Source organism: Amia ocellicauda, chromosome 5 (assembly GCF_036373705.1).
Source record: "Amia ocellicauda isolate fAmiCal2 chromosome 5, fAmiCal2.hap1, whole genome shotgun sequence".
NCBI classification, from domain to species: domain Eukaryota; kingdom Metazoa; phylum Chordata; class Actinopteri; order Amiiformes; family Amiidae; genus Amia; species Amia ocellicauda.
The window spans coordinates 34446335-34461883 of record NC_089854.1 but is presented as its reverse complement, the minus strand read 5'-3'; the positions used below and the strand labels follow the sequence as shown (position 1 = coordinate 34461883).

The window sequence follows — 15549 nt, the reverse complement described above, 5'->3', positions numbered from 1 at the left end:
GGGAATATGGTGCAAAGGTGATGGTTTATTATGTTCAGTGCAGAGGTGTGAATGTAAACAAAATCCTAGCTCTTGGTGGAGCCTACCTCACTTTCAGTGCCTCCCTAAACAAAACACTGACAAACAGAGTCTGGGAAAGAGTTCAAATCCAAATCCAAAAAAGCAGAGTCACAGTCCATAAGCAATGGTCACCGTGTTGTTCCAGGTGGGTGGCACTCCTAGGCCTCTAGGCTCCCTCCTCCCAGGTAGCAGATTCTCTTCTTTCTCTCTGGTTTTCTTCTCTCCCCCTCACATTCCAGCTCCTCTGCTCCCCCAACAACCAGGAACTGTGTGAGCCAGGTTGAGCTGAATGTGTGATGTTCTCAACAGTTTCAACCGTGGACTGATTTGAACCTGAAGGACTGTCCCCTTATTCTGAAGCGCAAAGTCTTTGTTTTCCCTTCTGATTCAAAACCAGAGTGACCATATTACTTTCTGTATTACTATATGGTCTCAGAGGTTGCTGTGCATGTGTGTATTTGTGTTCATTTGCTGCACGACAATGAGGGAAAGGAAATCTCTTTTCAACATTTGTTTTTCTTATTTTGTGTTGTGAGACTTTTATTAAACTACAGATACAAAGAGTTCAACACATACCTCAGAGTACCTGCTGTTTATCGGGGAGCATTTCTCCATATCATGCACCAGTTTAAGTTTGTGTTCATCTCTTGAGTCTGCCAAATCAGTCAATCAATATATAATAGGGTTAAACAAACAAAAAATACCTATTGGCTTATGTGTTCTTGGGAAGCTGTAGAATTACTCAGTTAATGTCATTTCAAATTGAAGAATCATGAGTTGGTTATAATGAATCAACACTGTGGTTTTCATGCTTTATACGTCAACTGCAATGAACAAGTTAGAACTGATCAAATGTGAATTGTAAACCTCAATGCGTGAGTCTTAATACTGCTTTTAGATTTTTTAAATTATTTTAGAAAAGCTCACTAGTGGAAAAACAGAAAAGCTGAAAATGCAAATAGCTATGCAAGCACTAAGACAAAGCCTTCATACAAAACTGGAATTTTAAGTGAAACTCTTACACCATTATATGACGCACAGAAGAAACTGGAATCCTTGTATCTGATAGATTAAACATTCTCTAATACGTATGTATGCAGACCTTGGACCGGATTAAATAAAAACTTTGACCTTCCTGCTAATAGAAAACTACAGAACTGTACTCAGTTGTGGCTTAATGTTTAGTAAGATGACACTTTCTTCTAATCATAAATGATTGATGATGAACAAGTTTGTAGTTTTCTATTAGCGGGTGGGTCAAAGTTTTTATTTAATTTGGCCCCTTATTTGTAAGAAATAACAACTGGTGTGATTCCAAGAAACATGTCCATGTTGCCAGTCAGTAAGCAGGACACACTCGCAAATGCTTTCCAGAAATGTATACAACGATGTCAAGGACGTGATAAACTACTATCAATTGCAATAAGTTTTAACTGCAATTTGTCATTCTGGAAAGCACAGAAACAGAATACACACATCTGCTAAAGTCTTTTGCCATAGTTCAAAAGCTGTACAATCAATTTATGTACAGAACACAGAGGGAACATTCTGCTTGAGGAGACATGATGTTCTATTCATGGTCTTTCTGGAGGGAGCCGGACAGACAGAGATCAGAATTTTGTCATTTTTATGGTACATCTTCAAGAGATACAAGGAACTCCATCAGAACTACTTCAGCTTAGGTTACTGGATGTGAAGTCATTATCTTGTATGTTTATGGCGGGAATATGAGTAGAGACTTGAAGATCCCTGTATCAGTAATTTTTTTTTTTTTTGTGTTATTAAATCTTGATCATCAAGAGTGAAGAAGTAGTAATTTTTTCAGAAATCTAATTCTGAATTATGAGTTCCTTCATCCTGGGAAAACTTTTTGTAAGTCTTGAATTTACTGAAAAGGGTTGGCCATTTCTATCTGATGCATTTGTAATGTATATTTTTAATTATTTGACTAATTATTTCTCAGTTACAGATGAAGGATGGAAGAGTGCCATGTGCCAACATTAAATAAAATTGTGGAACGGCATCTTAAAGCAGACCTTTCATAGTGTCTATAGAGTATAGTGTACATAGTGCATAGAAAAGTAGACCTATTATAGTGTGGCACTATTTCCCATGTTTTGTTTCTTTTCAGTAATATAATAAAAAAATGCTTTTCTTTGCTCAGTTTTGTTTAATTACATGTCCCACTCTATAAACTGATGCCTGGAATAGATGGCATTTGAGCTGCACTCAATCTGTAGCTTGAGTCATTTATATTTGATAGTAATGTGTCACTGACAAGAATAGGATGATTTTCCTCTTCACAGCAGTTTGCAGGTATAGATGCTTATCTTTCATAATATGTACAAAGGAAGTACTTTTTTTTAAATTTTAATATCATCTTCACATGTCTGTGTGGTCACAAATGAGACATGTCAAGCAGACAGCTATGGCTTAAATACAACACTCAGTAGGTTGAAACTAAAACTGATACACAGTAGGGATCTTTCTCACCATTGCTGAAAAAATGTATGATCTGTGGTGATTGAGCATGCTGCTGCTATGTACCTGCACTGCATTTCTCTTCCAGGTTGTAGAAAGGACCGTGTCTATCCTCTCTTTAAAATCCAGTATGGAAACCACTTTAATTTCCATCTGTTTGCTCTTTTTATTTCTGCATATGCATGTATGTTATTTCGCTCTTGGCATCTTTTTGATGTAAATGCAACTCTTCATACACTTATAAAACAATATTCAAATAATAATCGGATTGGAATCCCCATTAATTCCCCTTCATTTATTGAAACCATTGCTGTGCAAGGAATCTTCTAACAATGTAAAGTATAGGATTTCACAATTTAACTGGATAATTGCTTTGCTTGTTTCTATGTATATATGGATTAAACTGTGCATTTACAGCAACACCATTAAACATTTTAATACAGGGTTGAGTTCTGTAAATGTACTTTAAGGGGACCTTGGCAAGCTGTATGGATCAAGGAGTCATGAGGTAAATTAATACATTTTGTATCATGTTGAGACTGCTATGGTACTATTCGGCTTCAAAAACAGGTCAAGTTTCCTTTCATCAGAAGTCATGAATTGCTTTGCCAAGTTAGCAAGTTGCAGGATGTTCAATCGTGACTAACAGTGTCAATAAAGGCTGTCTTCACCTTTTATGTCTCTGTTCTGTTTCCCATTACGTAGTCTGTGGTTTATCTGAGAGAAATTCACCTTTATCTTGCAATTCTTGAAATGTCATATTTTTTAAATTTAAAAATAATCTTGTGACTGATGAGCATTAAACACTTCACTATTTAAGGCTTTGTTAATTGACATTAACATAAATAATTTAAAAATGACTTGCTAGATAGTTTGATTTGTTTTAATGCATGCCTTAAAGACTACATAAAATAAAATATAAATATATAATATACACCGATCAGCTATAACATTATGACCACCTGCCTAATATTGTGTAGCTCCCCCTTTTGCCACTAAAGCAGCCCTGACCCGTCGAGGCATGGACTCCACTAGACCTCTGAAGGTGTGCTGTGGTATGTGACACCAAGACGTTAGCAGCAGATCCTTTAAGTCCTGTAAGTTGTGAGGTGGGGCCTCCATGGATTGGACTTGTTTGTCCAGCACATCCCACAGATGCTCGATTGGATTGGAATTTGGAGGCCAAGTCAACACCTTGAACTTGTGATTCATCAGACCAGGCCACCTTCTTCCATTGCTCCGTGGTCCAGTTCTGATGCTCATGTGCCCATTGTAGGTGCTTTCGGCAGTGGACAGGGGTCAGCATGGGCACCCTGACTGGTCTGCGGCTACGCAGCCCCATACGCAACAAACTGCGACGCACTGTGTGTTCTGACACCTTTCTATCAGAACCAGCATTCACTTTTTCAGCAATTTGAGCTACAGTAGATCGGCCTTTGGATCGGACCACACGGGCCAGCCTTCGCTCCCCACGTGCATCAATGAGCCTTGGCCGCCCATAACCCTGTCGTGGTGTCAGAGGTATATCGATATCTAGTAGACTATGGAAAGCATTAAGTATATCTAGGGCCTTAAAAGTTTAATTAATACTTATCTGTGTTTATTTAGTTCGTGCTGTTTTAACAGACAAAAATAATTCCTAATTAACGACTAGCTACTTTTCTACTTTTCTTGTTTCATATTTAAATCATACCTCTGCTGCCCTCTTTTGATTCAAGCTTGACTAAAATGAAGAAAAATCAGGAGAAAAAAAAACAAAAGAATATGCAAATCTTTCGTGTAAATAATCTTTTATTTTTGACCATGTAATCATTAAAACAATAAACTGGCTGTTAGTGTTCATTGAAATTCCCAAATAAAAAAATAATGAAAAAACTTTTACCAGAAGATTTACAGTTATATACAAATTTTCACAGTTGTTAAAATAAAGCCAATAGAGTTATTCATTCAACCACATGTTCTCAGTTGCATGATTTTGTCAATACCAATACCAACAGACAGTGCAGTCATACAGGTTTTATAGGTGTCTTCTTTCATTGCTTTGCTTCGTACGTTCTCCTGAAGTCTGTGGTTCTACAAGACCTAGATGGAAAGCCTTGCAGTTTAAACTAGAGTCACCAAATCAAACATCAATAACCCAGCTATTAAAGGACAGTTAGAACAGGATATAGGTTTCAAGTTGCCTGAAAACTTAAATTTCTATTTCAGCTATTGATCAGAGTAGTGCAACATTAACATCATAACCTTAAGCAGCCCACCATTTTACTAGTAAATTATATTGGAATTTGATGACACATTGGAATTTGGTAGTGATGAGTGAGTTCAGTTTCATATTATACGGATTTCAAGAGAATAGTAAATTGTACAACTCAATGTAGAATATCTGTTTAAATTATAGTATTATATAACAAATAGGGAAAATTGTAAACAATCAATTCAATTAATGTATTTAAGCCTCCCGAGCACTAGTGGTTTAATAGTTAATATCTCTGTTTTTAGGAGTAACTTTAAAACCCACTCCTGTGTCTAGGTGTCTCAGGAGGTAGTAGTCTTAGTAACCCAGTTACCCACTTAGTCCATGTGTGACACAAGCTCTATACAAATGACATAACACACTGGCACACATTAATATCAAACACCGAACTGCTCTGAAACAGGTAAAACATACAAAAATGACATGTTTTCGACACTTTATCCTCCAGAGCCAAACATGCTAATAATTTTATTTAACATTTAATATCTATTATAAAACATATATTTAACATCTAGTGAACATAAACATTACAAATTTTCTCCATAAAAACAGTAGTGGAAAATGTTATCTGGAGCTTACTTAGAGGTAAGAAAATGGAGCAGATTTTGTAATTAGTATTATTTTAAAACCTTACAGATCAGACTATCCTTAAGGATATTGAATATCAGAGTAGGTGTTATAAGAAACATTTACATTTACTAGTATTAGTAGTAAATTTGTGATATTTTTGGCTTCACCTGCTAATATATGGTTGGTTGTGTGGTAATAGCTCTTGATAGATTAAAGGGCAACTGAACAGCATTTCTTCAAGAAATACTATTCAGTTAAATTTTAACAGTTTAATTGAATCCGTCAGTGAAATGTGTTCTTTGCTAAGTCACTAAAAGAGGTTAAAAAGGTCAAAGGGTCAAATCTTCTTGAACAGGAAGTTTCAGTATATTTACATTTATTTCCAAAACATTTATTTACAAATGTGTACATATCCACATATAAAGAAATTTGAGATCAGTGTAATGTAATTTACATCACTTAGTGTTATACTTCATTGCTTTGTTAACTGTGACGTGTAAGTGCTGACTATCCTCTAAAACCTGAAGACAAATCAAAAGAAATCAGATGCTTATTGATCAACTTAAGGGTCTGGGAACCAGCTCAGCCCATAAATATGTGCCCTTTTAATTTTCTAATACATAATTCTTGTCACCCTGTCACACACACACTTTAACCACACTTGCCTCTTTACTGACCCCCATGAACAGCGGACAGCAACAGATCTGAGGTGTGAGGTATCAGACACTTGCATTCTCACAATCACTGGACCAGCCAGATACAGGGGATCAATTCATTTGACCAACAATCCTTCACATTATATCTTATCCAATACTGCCATTTCATGCAGTTTTGTAATGTCATTTGAAATCTCCCTACCTCAACCTCAAACCTGGGAATTCCAGCCCATAGTCCTATCTTTCAGATGGAGTGGAAGTTTCAGCCCCCAATGATATATATATTTTTTTTATTATTTCTTTTTTAATCTAATGGGGACTGGGATTTGTTTGTGTGGAGTATTTAAGGTGCAAATCATGACCATGGTCATTCAGGCTGGAATGTTTTGTGGTAGACGTACATGATCACGGACAACATAAGAAAGGGTTTGGAAATAAACTTTTCCAAATGACTGGATAGCCCTTTTCAGCTTATGGCTGCATCTTCCCTGGTTGCTAAAACTGGTCACATTATAGTTACATTGAAAGGTTTATAGTCAAGATCCTTTTTTGTCTCTTTATGGCTATGTTGTTGTTTTGGTTTGCATTTTGTTTATTTATGTATTTAATGTTCTTTTATCTATGGCATAAAAGCCCAGATCCTTGATATAACATAATGGACCGTACTAATAATGCACGTTACATCCTGTTCATGGATCCAATACTATATTTTGTTGACTGAGTTTGGAGATGTAAGACCACTTTGCCAAGAACAATGCAGTAACAGCCACTGTGAACAACATTATGCTCACAATCACTGCCTTTCTTGCTCGATCTGGAACCTCTGATGCTTCCAACATTTGCATTTCTGAAAAACATAGTAGGCAAGTACATCAATAATTCAGAAAATAACTAAATCAAATTATATTAGCTGACGTGCTTGCTTACAATAATCAGTTTGAGTAACTACAACATGTTTTGGACTTTTGAACTTAATCAACGTAGGAATTGTATACTGGTAGAAATGTCACACAAGCATTAGGTGGGTGTCATGCAGATATCTTTACCCCTAATTTCCATCAATTTACCATCCAATTCATAACCATCCATACAATTACCATCACCTTTATTTGGGAAACCTTCAAGAATCTGATGTAGATATACTTTTAGTGCACTTATTTAAATAAAGTGTTGTTCTCACAAGATGTATATATTGCGGGTATGGTATTGCAGAAACATATTGTTAACTATCAGTGCATTCATTAACTCTTGCTAAAGTGTTCTTACCAAATGGACTGCATCTTTGACATTACAGTCAACTGTCCCAGAGGTCTTAACGACCAACAAAGCTATCTGTAACTGCAGAGTGAGGTCTTAAGAGCCCTTAAAGGTAGTTGTAAAAGGAAGTAGTTTAAGTGGAAAACATTGTATATATTGTTATATCCATAAAAGCTGAAGGAAATTACCATGGTATTCTGTTGTGTGTTCAGTCACTCCTTCTTTTATTACAGAACAGCTGTAAAACAGCAAGGACTTGTTGATGGTCAGATTGCTGCTCAGTGTGTAGCGGTCATCTGATTCCAGTGAGAACCTGTCTTCTCCACTCACATTATTGCCATCCCAATCAGTCCACTGGATCTCCCCCTTAGGGTACCCTCCATGAGAGCTACAGCTCAGAATCACCTTATCACCATCAGCTTGGTGCTTTGTTATTATGGGTACACTATAGGGAGCTGCCAAGAAGAAAGAAACCAAAACATTTTAAATAAATATTAGCCAGTGTCTTAAAGGAGTAGTGTTCATATTATTCATATTGAGAATTTTCTGCAGCTACTACATTCAAAGCTAGCTGCTCTTTTTTTTTTTTTGGGGGGGGGGCAGTTATTAATTTATTGGGAGATTAGTGTCCAGATACTTATGCCTGAGAGGGTGAAGTCAGGTGTGAGATTGTCCTAAATCAGTTTGAAACTCTATTTGATTGGTCAATATAACCTATTTGTCTATTTTACTTACCTTCAACTTTCAGATCCACACATCCGTGGCTGATACCTGCATCTGAAACTACTTTGCATTCATATCTCCCTTTATCCTTGATTTGAGTTCCTTTAATTAGAAGGGATACATCTGTGGTACTATCTTGAAACTTGTGGTATAATGTAATACGATCATGGGTTTCTTCAATGGCAGATCCTGCAGAAAATTTTATCAGTGTTGCACCACCATGCATCCATATAAGTTTTGTGACCTTTGTATTACTGCGAACACTTCCCAGAGTGCAATGAATAACAGTGTCTTCATTGTACTTTCCTGTTGTGTCGTGACAGATCATTTTAAACAGCTCTGAAAATGGGAAAACAGGTACAATATATGACATTCTGCAAAAAACTATTTAAAAGAAAACATTGTGGTTGCCTTGCATTGTAAATACATGGGAACATACTAATGGCAGCCAATGCAGCCCAAACAGAATGGCATATGTTTCTATGGACTTGAATTACTTGAATTAATGTATACAAAGGTTTGCCTGAACTAAATCTGTAAAATGAGGTCAGCTACCTTGTAATGCTCACCACTAGTAAAGTTAAGTTGTCAAATCTTACACTAAAAACATAAATGTGGCTTTTGTAGAAGGGTTTTTGCAGTAACTTAGATCCAATACATTGAGATACACTGAGAAGAAAACATTTGTACTTGTTTTAATCATTAATACATATAACTACATTTCAAATATTTTAAGCACATAAACGATAAAATGATAGTAGTACTTTTTAAATATTGTTAGTGCTCAGAAAAAGAATTGTATCATCATATTAACACTTACCATCTTTTTGGTCACAGGCAGATATAAACCATGTGTGGGATAGTAGAGACATATACACGACACCAACTATGCAAAATATGGATTTCATCTTCCAAGCAAGTGCAGGAACACCTACAATCTAAAGAAGAAACATATATGTGTGTAAATAAAGATCTTAATATGAAACTTTACATTTTCCTTGTATCTTCACTTATGTGAAGGCCAATGGTCAATGCTTAGTACAAAAAGATGGGGAAAACAAGCGTAATATATATGTATAAAATAAAACATAAAAACTGCTATCACAAAAGAGAACAAATGTCTTTTTCTTTCTCCTTTCTATGTTTTCTTATGTTGCAATTATCTGTTCTTTATCTTTGAAGTTGACTGACAGTACAATGTTTGGGAATTTCTCTGACGTGTTAGAATACAGGACAGTGTGTTACCAACGTGTCTTTGTATTATTATATATGTTTTAAATGTATACTGCCCCCTGTGCACAAACGCTGAAGTGACGCACTCATAATTAATCCCAGCCTAATCAGCACTGGACGTTGACCTCGTTTCCCCCTTGGATGAATGAGATTTACTGTAAACGTCTGAATAGTGGAGTCATAAAGTTCATTTCTAGAAGCAGCTGGCAAGACAGTACTGATTTCAATAGTAAAGCTGAATATTCAGTAGACATAGCCCTCTGAGTGTGCGCTGTTCTGTGATAGTGAACATGTGTATAGACTATAACACAGTTCAAAATAGGCTGATCTGATTTTCAATACATGTTTTTCTCTGCACTAAATATAACAATCTCTAACAACGGAGATCAGTTTCTTTCATTAATACAAAAAAAATCGTTTTGGTGCGTTCTTTATTCCATCAAAAAATATATTTGTATATCTGCACAAAAATGTTACACCCTTTAGTAGGCTATATATGCTAGTAAAAGCACATACAAAATTATTCAAATGGCTCAATTTATACATCCCTTGACATGTGTCTTTACATCAAATAATGCAATAATAAATGTCTATATTAGCCCGTGGTTTAGAACAAAAAACAAGAAAAGGTATTCTGCAAAATGCAGCCCCCATTCCATGATACAACACAATAAAATAATTTCGCAACTACAGAAAGTAAATGCGAAAAAAAGCACAATTCTTACCTAAAAGAAGAAATCGTGCACGTCTGTTTAGTTAGTTAGTAGTACATTCCTTAGGTCACCAGGCTGTACTGATGTATAGATGATTGTTTGTGAACATTTTGACATGCAAGCACTTTCACTTATTTAGTTTCAAGATTACTCAATCAAGTCACATGACACCGGGATCATGGGGAATTCCGAATCGAATTCAACTCGCCTGTCCCGTACACATAGTATAGATGTGAGAATATGTCCACAGTGAATATGTCCACAGATCTAAGGGGGATGTGGGGGGTGCGGTGTGGGGAAGATCATTTGGGGGATCTGGGATGCATGGCATGGTCACAAACAAACTGGTGTCTTGCTGGGGGTCCCTAAGCAATTGTCTGGGCATGCCTGGTGTGTACTCTGCATAACAATTATAGTAAATATGAAGAATAATACAAATAACAAATGGATAACTATATACATTTGTGTAAGCTATATCCCTGTCCTTCAGCATGACGTAGCCAGTGTAAATGTCTTATTAACTTTTCATATTCAACAGAAGATAAAGTAAAAAAACGTCCGTGTATTAAAAAATAACCCACTTTGGTAACGCTTTATTATTATTATTATTATTATTATTATTATTATTATTATTAATAATAATAATATTGATTTATTTATTAACAGAAACCCTTGTCCTGGGCGACATACAAAACTTTAGACAAAGATTCATCCATAGATATTTAATAGCTATTACATTAATTAATTAATTAATTAATTAATGTGTTCAATCAATATGTTATTCTCTCCTTTTGAATGTTTATTCGCTATATCTATACATATGCTATATGGCACGTTGTGTGCACTTTTAAAAGGAATTGGTATTGCCTACTTCAGTTCTAGACTGTTAATTAAATAGCTATAAGGACCATAAGGACACTACATTAACATGCAAAAGCAATAAACCTTAACGTAAAACATTTTTTTTATTATTATTTTTAATAAATACATTGCCTAATCAGCAGGCATTTAAAGCATGCATAAAAATGTCCATGAAGCACAACTGGACAGAAAACAGATGTAGACTTACAGTGTTAACAATTGCTGTAAATATACTTTATGTTGCTACACTACACGTGTGTTATACAATACACTGTTTAGAGTAAAATATCACCTGACCTCTTTGATTTATGGTAAATTGTTCCAGACACCCATTGTCTGCTAAGGAAATGAGTATTTTGCAACTGTGTTGAGTGTTTTATTACTGAAAGCCAGTCTTTCACTTACACATACTAGGTGGCTTTTGTCAAAAATGGGCTTGCTAACTGACATTTATGTAATTTTATCAGATATTAAGCTGTCATATCTTGATGCATTTGACCATTTGATTTGTAAGTTAATTTACAAAATCATTAATGTAGTCTATGGTAAAATACATCTTCCCTTATAAATGTGTGTAAGCAGTATATCCCTCTCCTTCAACGCAGCCGGTGTCAATGTATTATTAAATGATCATATTAAACAGAAAACAAAGTAAAGTAGAAAATGTGTGTGTGCAATACAAAATAACCTACTGTGCATCTTCGGATTTCTGTTACCAGAATAGTTTTTTGGGGGCAGGGGTTTGTGGGGCAGAAGAGGAAGGCTGTGACTGGCAGCGCTGCCCACAGCGACCAGGATGAACAAACAAGGAAGCACACGACAAGGGCACCCGTCAAAGTTCCTACAGCAACTTCAAACTTCAGCCGAGTAATTTCAAAACAGTCTTGTGAAGGGGAGTTCATTCAAGGTCAAACGTCTAATTACAATGTAGCAAGTGTTTCCAAAGGCAAATATACGTAGAAAATGTCATCAGGATCCAAGGAAGCCAAGTCAAAAACAGTCTTTCAAAATTAATTTGATATGGAATGGCTTTTACATGGCTGTGTGCTTTAGTCATAAAGAAACTTGCAACAAAGTCCAATTGGCCTGCAAAGTGTAATTTTGTTCAGTTTTGTAACCTTACTATATTTGTGTCCCATGGCTAATCAAAGGTTTCTAATCCCAGCACTTTAAAATAGGACCACAGCACTTTGAAAACATTGCCAAATATATTATTTGCATTTCTGTTGGAGCAAAATTGTGTAAATTGTGAATTTCAGCTTCTTGTATTGCTCTGGGTTTAGAGGTAAAATTTGGGGTCCCTCACTAACAACATGTAGTTGTTCAGCAAGCAAAGGAAATTATCCTATATGATAGAATGTTCTTTAGAAAAACATAATTAAAGGTAAACAAAATATTTTGTTATTATTCTAATTAAATCAGGCCCCGATTGTTCCTTGTCCACCTATATATTTATCCCTACCATTACCAAATATCTTCTCACTAACTCACACTTAAACATTATTTAAGGATGTTAATGTTAACCTTATTTTTACGGGGCACCATCATGTGATCTGTGTATCATTTGTAATGTTTAGTGCCTAGATTGAGTGCCTGTACTTATAAGGTACCCAAACATTAACGTTTCAAGAAACAAAAAAGCAATATGTGTATGGCGCCCTCAGGTGGCTTAGAAAAGTACATTACAAGACAAAATGTAAAGTGATTTATGCAATATCTAGCTCCAATTTAAAAAGATTATGCTGACTGTATGTACTGCATTTAATGAAAATGACACTACAATGACTTTAGATTGAATATGCAGCAACTAACCCTTGTATCTCCTTTTATACTTTTTCAAATCTGCATCCTAATTAAATTGGAGTTGGAGATTAGCTAAAATTGTAACCCTTGTGATTCCACACAATATTTCCAGTCGTACACATTCTGAAGATCTTCTAATATATTTATTTAAAGTCCACCATTGTATAGGCAAGATGTGAAGCACCAAAATTCAATGGACATTTTACAAGCTATGGCCAATCCATCACTCAACCTTTATACATTATAATTTACAATATCTTGCGGTTCTTGACTTTGAACAATTGGGTTACACCAGGCTTTATTGGAAATTGTGTGTTATCTTGTTAGTAGGTGAGCAGGCAATACATTGTTTTCCAAAAACACAAACAAGATTTTGGCTGTCAAGGTGTCCTTCAAAAAACATTCTCTGGATATCACATGACTTCTGGTACAATCCATTACCAGAGAAGGCAGGCCTTTTCCACAATATTGCATTTGTAATATTGTGCATATACCTGGGTATTAACCTATCCTCAAATTAAGCTCATGACAGGAGGGTGTGAAATTAAGATCCTCTCCAAAATGAGAGGCAGCAATACCAGGAATACTAAAACTCCTCATGGCAAGAATGCCGATTGCCCTTTCCTCCACTTCCATTTCTGTGGCTCTGAAAATCACATTCCAACAGCTCTTCAGCCCAAGAGATGTTCCGACCTTTTGTGTATTTGGTGTATGTGTGAAAGTGTAATGGCAGCCATCGATAACTGAGAAACAGTCAACTGGCTCAGGATTGTTTCTATACGGCTGTTTGCCACACAACATAGTTGCATAAAGGAATGAACCAAGATCTCTTTTCAATATCGGGAGAACCATCACCCCTAATCCTGCCCCATATCAGTGCCACAGCAGGAGACAACAGGCCTAATTCTCTTCAGGTTTCATTTCACCTGAGCCCTCCTCTATTTCACTCAACAACCAAAGGTTTTGGCTTTGTCCTGACAGCACATTTTCATTAAGCTGGAGACTTACTTACTTACTAGAGTGGAAGATATTTTAACAAGATCTTTGGTGAACTGATGTATTAAGGGCCCACTCAGGTAAAGGAATCACAGGAACAGCCCCAGAAGACCCCTCACACTCCATCCCATGTAAGGTTAGTAGAGAGACAGGGAAAGGGAGGCTCAATCTACACAGAGAGTTCTGATATAAACACCCTAAGCAGGTCCAAGCTCTCCTCCCAAGATGACTACCATCACGGCTCCCATGGTAGAAGGAGCTACAGCTATAGAAGGTCTAGAATGTTCCGCTGGCTGTAATAGAAAACAATACTCAGCCACAGTAAAAGTGTAGAAGCAGAGAAAGTAGAGTAAAACAGATGAAAGGGAGAGCACTTAATTCAGTAAAACCTACCATGATCACAGTATTGCAATGCACTGGATCTGCCAAGCTGGCCTATCCCAGAGACCATTCATACCAACAATGGCCAAGATCTTTGCTGCACAACTCCAGTCCTCAAAAAAGGAAGGTTTTCACATTTCCATTCAATCCAAGTCCCACCCATTAATTTCTGAACCAGTTTACCTGCAGTAACTTATCCCTAGAGGATGAGAATTGTGTTCCTGTTTTGTTAGGAAATGATTCCAGTCGAGTTCTGCACTCGGCACCAAGATCATCGACAAGTTAGTCAGTCCTGTAAATTAAGGTCTGTGCCTTTCGTTAGAGGTAAGAAGCTCAATAGTTCTTCTCCAACACTATTTTGAAACATTTCACAGAAGCTTTATTCACCACAGCATTTATTTTTCTTAATTCGTTCTGCTTGAATGATCACTAGGATGTCAAATGCTTCCTTATCAGAAAACCAAAGATGAAGGTCTATCAGTAGTACAATAATGAATAAGAAGAAATGCTTGCTTAAGTCATACCATGCATTTCATACATAATAATCTATATTACTACCCAAATGAAAATGCTGTCTGCTTCACGTAAGTTGAAAGTAATTATCCCATTGAGATATAAACCCTTTTTTGAATTTGTGTTACAGTCACAATGTATTCTATCCCTTTACCTTCTTCGGGAAACTAACCAGGGGAAATATGTAATCATATGATAAGGGTGAGGACTGCAATGTTTTTTAACCAAAAATTTACATTTTCTCTCCGATTTGGAAGGCAGTGCTCCATAGATTTAATGTTCAAAACTGGAACAAAAACAATGTGCATGTTGCCCCTATTTAAAAAGGCAATCATGAGAATCTAAATGGTGTGGCTATGGGAAATTAAATTAAATCCTGAATTACATTTACCAAAGACTTATAAATCAATATTAACCCCAAATATAATGTTGTAACTTTAATGTACTCGATTCTAAATCATAATCTGTAATTAATCAACGTTTCAAGCCATCAGTCCATTCATAAATTAGCATATACCATAACACAAGACAATGAAGTGACATTTCAGTATTGCTACAATGTTTCAGGATGAAAGACTAAGTGTTATAAGCTATAGTCAATGGACCTTTGCTGGCTTGATAAATATTATTCATGTCCAGTTTAATCTCTATATTGTTGATGCATGGATTTAAAATTTTCCTTGTACAGTACCGACTAATATGTTGCATTATGTGCTTCCTCCCTGCATGCTGACATGCGACACAGCTGCTTGCTTGAAGACTTAGTGGAGATAGATTTGAGCCTAGATTACAGCACATTCTGTGGGATTGTCTGTCCTGAGAATAAAAAAAAAAAAAAAAAAAAAAAGCTTGTGCTTGTTGGGAAAACTTATACAACGCACCTTGCCGAAGATCTTGAAGAAAAACAACAAAACTTTGTAAAATATATGGTATTCTAAATAAATACTGTAAGACCCAGCCAGTAGTAACTGAACACTGTTAGCTGAAGAGGACAGGCCCTGAGGAAGACACTTTAAAAATCAGTGCCATCACATTTAAGTTGCAGTAA

At 36.0% G+C, this 15549-nt stretch overlaps 1 long non-coding RNA gene across 1 annotated transcript; it reads right to left on the bottom strand.

Moving 5' to 3' along the window:
* Positions 1-4314: 4314 nt before the first annotated feature.
* Positions 4315-10115, bottom strand: LOC136750095 (uncharacterized). The gene is made up of 5 exons (XR_010816822.1): positions 9960-10115; positions 8822-8939; positions 8014-8340; positions 7467-7733; positions 4315-6868 (listed from the first exon to the last, which is right to left on the bottom strand). It is a non-coding gene; the product is annotated as an uncharacterized LOC136750095 (long non-coding RNA).
* Positions 10116-15549: the final 5434 nt, after the last annotated feature.